Source organism: Triticum aestivum, chromosome 7A, assembly GCF_018294505.1.
Source record: "Triticum aestivum cultivar Chinese Spring chromosome 7A, IWGSC CS RefSeq v2.1, whole genome shotgun sequence".
In the NCBI taxonomy this organism is placed as follows: Eukaryota; Viridiplantae; Streptophyta; class Magnoliopsida; order Poales; family Poaceae; genus Triticum; species Triticum aestivum.
In genome coordinates this window covers 131,338,730-131,344,729 of record NC_057812.1, presented here as the reverse complement: position 1 = coordinate 131,344,729, position 6,000 = coordinate 131,338,730, and positions in this window count along the sequence as shown.

Here is a 6,000-nt window from a genome sequence, read left to right as displayed (position 1 = left end):
ACCGGCCCACAACCGCCCAACAACCGCACCACAATAGAGACCAGTCCGGTGGTAGAGCGGTACATGACCGGTACAACCTCTGGACCAATTCTGGAGCGGTACAACCTCTCCATGGAGCGGTACAACCTCTCTGTGTAAAACAAGCAATATCAAAACAGCCACAACTTTCGCATACGAGCTCCGAATACAACGAAACCAAGTTTGTTGGAAAGATAACGACAAGGGCTAACACAATCTTGAGAGAAATAACAATAATAAGCAAATGAGAAAAGGACCATAATAAAATGATAAGAACCCTTCCTCAGATAAGACCGGTAAAACCTCCAACACCGAAAACATCATAGTAAGATGCATGCGAACTCCGTTTTCGATGAACTCAAGCTTGTCATCAAGATGACCATAAGCTCTAAGACTCACAAATGGAACCAAACAAGAACCAAGAAAGATAATGCAAGGATGCAATGGTTTGAGCTCTCGACGAGCGATACGATCAAGCTACTCACTAGAGAGCCCCCTTGATAGTACGACAATCACTTTCAAGAGAGTTTATACAAGGAATTATGCATCAACATGCAATGCAACAACATATAATGCATTCGTTTGAGATGCAAATGCTTAGGAACAAAACCAAAGCAAAGAGAAAACTCTGAAGACTTCTCCACAAAACTCTCTGAAACTTCTCCCCCATTGGCATCGATTGCCAAAATGGGTGAAAAGCTTAGAAGGCCAATATAGAAGGTGTTCCTCCATAAATTGTGTTTTTCTCAACAAGAGAGTGGAATGCATTACACATATCCAACTGTCAATATTTGGAGGAAGACAAACTATATTGAGGCCCAAAGATTGCAACAGAAAGATACGTCACAAAGACAAAACAAAGAGAGACACAAGCAATCAGAAGATACCAATTGAAGCAAGTAATCAACGAATATCAATTGGACCAACTAGACCAATGATCCTACGTGCCACATGAAAAAGATATTATGATATGAGCAAAGGAGTGTTCTAAAGAAACTAGAGAAGTTCCCCATGATTTGTGCGCACATATGAATTTTTGTATTTGGATACACAGTACACAAAATAGGATCATAGCTCCCCCAAAATCAATAGAAACTCACAACAAGTGCAAGTGAGCATAGGAAACAAAGCCTAGTACTTGCAACAAACACATGGTTGAGCAACAAGTAAAAGAGGCAACTTAAGAATGGGCTCAACCAAAATGATGTGAGTGAGTCAAGGCAATGCACTTGAGAAGACTAATGTACGGATGAGCATTAAGCATCAATAAAGTCTTGAAAGAATGAGGCACACGATGCATGACCTATCATTCCCACACACAACTAGCAAATGGGTTCACAAGCTTACTAATAAGCATATAAAGAACCTATGCTTGTGACAACCCGTGGTGAAGATAGAATATGAAAGCCTCATCAAGACGAGGGATACCAATTAAGATGGCAAAAGCCTCGTAAAGATAAGCATGAGGAAAATAATCTTCACCACACAAGAGTGCATCAAGATGCAACGATAGAAGACACGCGCTCAAGGCAAAAGCTTTCACTGAGCCACCAAAGAAATAACATAAGAAGGACAAGGTGGACGTGAAAGAAAGGATATCAACTAGATATGCAACTTCTCTCAAGTGTATATGATTCTAGGTAGACGAAATCATGATGATATATATCTACAAAGAAGGATGTACACCCGAAATAGTTACAACACAAGGAACAAGATATCCAAAGGGAGGTCATGCATATACCAATAAGATATTTGCTTGGAAGCATAGCTCATGGCTAGATATGGTCTTATTGTATATAAATGAAGTCCACACACGAACAACAAAGACATCACAACTAGCAACAATAGATCATTGTTGGGATGCTTTGAGAAAGAAAACAAGTATCACAAGAATGAATGAATAACATGCCATGATACAACCTACACAAGGTTGATACAAGAAATGTGTGCATGAAGAATATGAAGATACTTGTTACTGAGTTAACATTGGAAGGATGTAGTAGATACCAATTGAAGGTAGATAGTAGTTCATTGATCATCCTAGCTCGACTCCAATAAGCACATGATGACAACACCTTCCTTGTGAGTGAGCCAAGCTTCCAATGTATCTCCAATTGTTCCTAGAACAACAACACAAACAAAATGGTACCCAGACTCATTGGGACCAAAGAGTTAGAGAACTGACAATACATAGGACAAACTCCACATAAAAATGTGCATATAGATACGAAAATAAATGTCATGCACATCTCATCCAATTTGAGACTTGGTGGAGCTTCCCCTATATATTTGGTCAAAGAAAGAAAGCATGCCAAAGATACTACACGAAGTTAATATGCATGCTCAAGACTTTCAAGAACCGATACCAAAAGAAAAAGAAATACCAAGTGAAGAAAGGATACCAAATGAATAAATCATCACTTGGAGGATATCATTAAACGATACATCAAGGAATGAGATATCCATTGATACACAAAAACAAAGATGTCAAACTCCCAAAAGAGAGAATGGTTCCAAACAAACCAAGTGCTCTACAAAGTTTCATGATGGCACAAGTACCAAAAGAAACGATTTGCATTCCACCAACACACACTTGAAAAGGATCACAAGGTGAGTGTTCTAAGAAAAATAGGATAGCTCCCCCAATCATTGTGCAATATGGAGAGTTTGCATTTGAATACAAAAAGCACAAGATGGGATCACCACTTTCACTATATCTATACAAACACTAGACAAGCTCAAGGAAATAACAAGATCCACAAGTGGTATGGAATACAATGGGAGTTGACACAATCCTAGGCAAGAGATAAGGCAAATAAAAGCAAAGGCTAATGTAAAGATGATCAATAATATCTACCACACAAGTGAGTACCAATTGTCAAAAGACAAGAAGTATTTGGAAATAATTCCCGGTGGTAGATAGCAAGGATATCCGTCATCATCTTCACACCAAACAAAAAGCAAATTGCAACTTGTAGAGCTAACATGCCACCTAGGAACAAGATAATTTACAATATCAACTCTAGATGACAATATCTCAAATGTACACATTTTCTAGGCTAGTAATATACTCATAGCATATTACTCCCCCATAATGTGATACCAATTAAAGATAGACTGTTGGGTTTCGTAGTAATTTCAAAATTTTCCTACGCACACGCAAGATCATGGTGATGCATAGCAACGAGAGGGGAGAGTGTTGTCTACGTACCCACGCAGACCGACTGCGGAAGCGTTGACACAACATAGAGGAAGTAGTCGTACGTCTTCATGATCCAACCGATCAAGCACCGAAACTACGGCACCTCCGAGTTCGAGCACACGTTTAGCTCGATGACGATCCCTAGACTCCGATCCAGCATAGTGTCGGGGAAGAGTTCCGTTAGCACGACGGCGTGGTGATGATCTTGATGCACTACAGCAGCAGGGCTTCGCCTAAACTCCGCTACAGTATTATCGAGGAATATGGTGGCTTGGGGCACCGCACACGACTAAGGAATAGATCACGTGGATCAACTTGTTGTGTTTCTGGGGTTCCTCTGCCTCAGTATATAAAGGAGCCAAGGGGGAGGGGGGCGCCGGCCAGGATGAGGGCGCAGGAGGAGTCCTACTCCTTCCGGGAGTAGGACTCCCCCCCCCAATCCTAGTTGGACTAGGATTCCCCGAGGGGGAAAGAGAGAGAGGGGGGCCGGCCACCTCTCCTAGTCCTAATAGGACTAGGGGAGGGGGGAGGCGCGCGGCCACCTTGGGCTTCCCCTTTCTCCTTTCCACTAAGGCCCATGAAGGCCCATATGGCTCCCGGGGGGTTCCGGTAACCTCCCGGTACTCCGGTAAAATCCCGATTTCACCCGGAACTCTTCCGATATCCAAACATAGGCTTCCAATATATCAATCTTTACGTCTCGACCATTTCGAGACTCCTCGTCATGTCCGTGATCACATCCGGGACTCCGAACAACCTTCAGTACATCAAAATGCATAAACTCATAATATAACTGTCATCGTAACCTTAAGCGTGCGGACCCTACGGGTTCGAGAACAATGTAGACATGACCGAGACATGTCTCCGGTCAATAACCAATAGCGGGACCTGGATGCCCATATTGGCTCCTACATATTCTACGAAGATCTTTTATCGGTCAGACCGCATAACAACATACGTTGTTCCCTTTGTCATCGGTATGTTACTTGCCCGAGATTCGATCATCGGTATCCAGTACCTAGTTCAATCTCGTTACCGGCAAGTCTCTTTACTCGTTCCGTAATACATCATCTCACAACTAACATATTAGTTGTAATGCTTGCAAGGCTTATGTGATGTGCATTACCGAGAGGGCCCAGAGATACCTCTCCGACAATCGGAATGACAAATCCTAATCTCGAAATACGCCAACCCAACATGTACCTTTGGAGACACCTGTAGTACTCCTTTATAATCACCCAGTTACGTTGTGACGTTTGGTAGTACCCAAAGTGTTCCTCCGGTAAACAGGAGTTGCATAATCTCATAGTTATAGGAACATGTATAAGTCATGAAGAAAGCAATAGCAACATACTAAACGATCAGGTGCTAAGCTAATGGAATGGGTCATGTCAATCAGATCATTCAACTAATGATGTGACCTCGTTAATCAAATAACAACACTTTCTTCATGGTCAGGAAACATAACCATCTTTGATTAATGAGCTAGTCAAGTAGAGGCATACTAGTGACACTAAGTTTGTCTATGTATTCACACATGTATTATGTTTCCGGTTAATACAATTCTAGCATGAATAATAAACATTTATCATGATATAAGGAAATAAATAATAACTTTATTATTGCCTCTAGGGCATATTTCCTTCAGTCTCCCACTTGCACTAGAGTCAATAATCTAGATTACACTAATGATTCTAACACCCATGGAGCCTTGGTGCTGATCATGTTTTCCTCGTGGAAGAGGCTTAGTCAACAGGTCTGCAGCATTCAGATCCGTATGTATCTTGCAAATCTCTATGTCTCCCACCTGGACTAGATCCCGGATGGAGTTGAAGCGTCTCTTGATGTGCTTGGTCCTTTTGTGAAATCTGGATTCCTTTGCCAAGGCAATTGCACCAGTATTGTCACAAAAGATTTTCATTGGACCCGATGCACTAGGTATGACACCTAGATCGGATATGAACTCCTTCATCCAGACTCCTACGTTCGCTGCTTCCGAAGCAGCTATGTACTCCGCTTCACATGTAGATCCCGCTACGACGCTTTGTTTAGAACTGCACCAACTGACAGCTCCACCGTTTAATGTAAACACGTATCCGGTTTGCAATTTAGAATCTTCTGGATCAGTGTCAAAGCTTGCGTCAACATAACCATTTACGATGAGCTCTTTGTCACCTCCATAAACAAGAAACATATCCTAGTCCTTTTCAGGTATTTTAGGATGTTCTTGACCGCTGTCCAGTGATCCACTCCTGGATTACTTTGGTACCTCCCTGCTAGACTTATAGCAAGGCACACATCAGGTCTGGTACACAGCATTGCATACATGATAGAGCCTATGGCTGAAGCATAGGGAACATCTTTCATCTTCTCTCTATCTTCTGCAGTGGTCGGGCATTGAGTCTTACTCAACTTCACACCTTGTAACACAGGCAAGAACCCTTTCTTTGCTTGATCCATTTTGAACTTTTTCAAAACTTTGTCAAGGTATGTGCTTTGTGAAAGTCCAATTAAGCGTCTTGATCTATCTCTATAGATCTTAATGCCTAATATGTAAGCAGCTTCTCCGAGGTCTTTCATTGAAAAACTCTTATTCAAGTATCCCTTTATGCTATCCAGAAATTCTATATCATTTCCAATTAGTAATATGTCATCCACATATAATATCAGAAATGCTACAGAGCTCCCACTCACTTTCTTGTAAATACAGGCTTCTCCGAAAGTCTGTATAAAACCAAATGCTTTGATCATACTATCAAAGCGTTTATTCCAACTCCGAG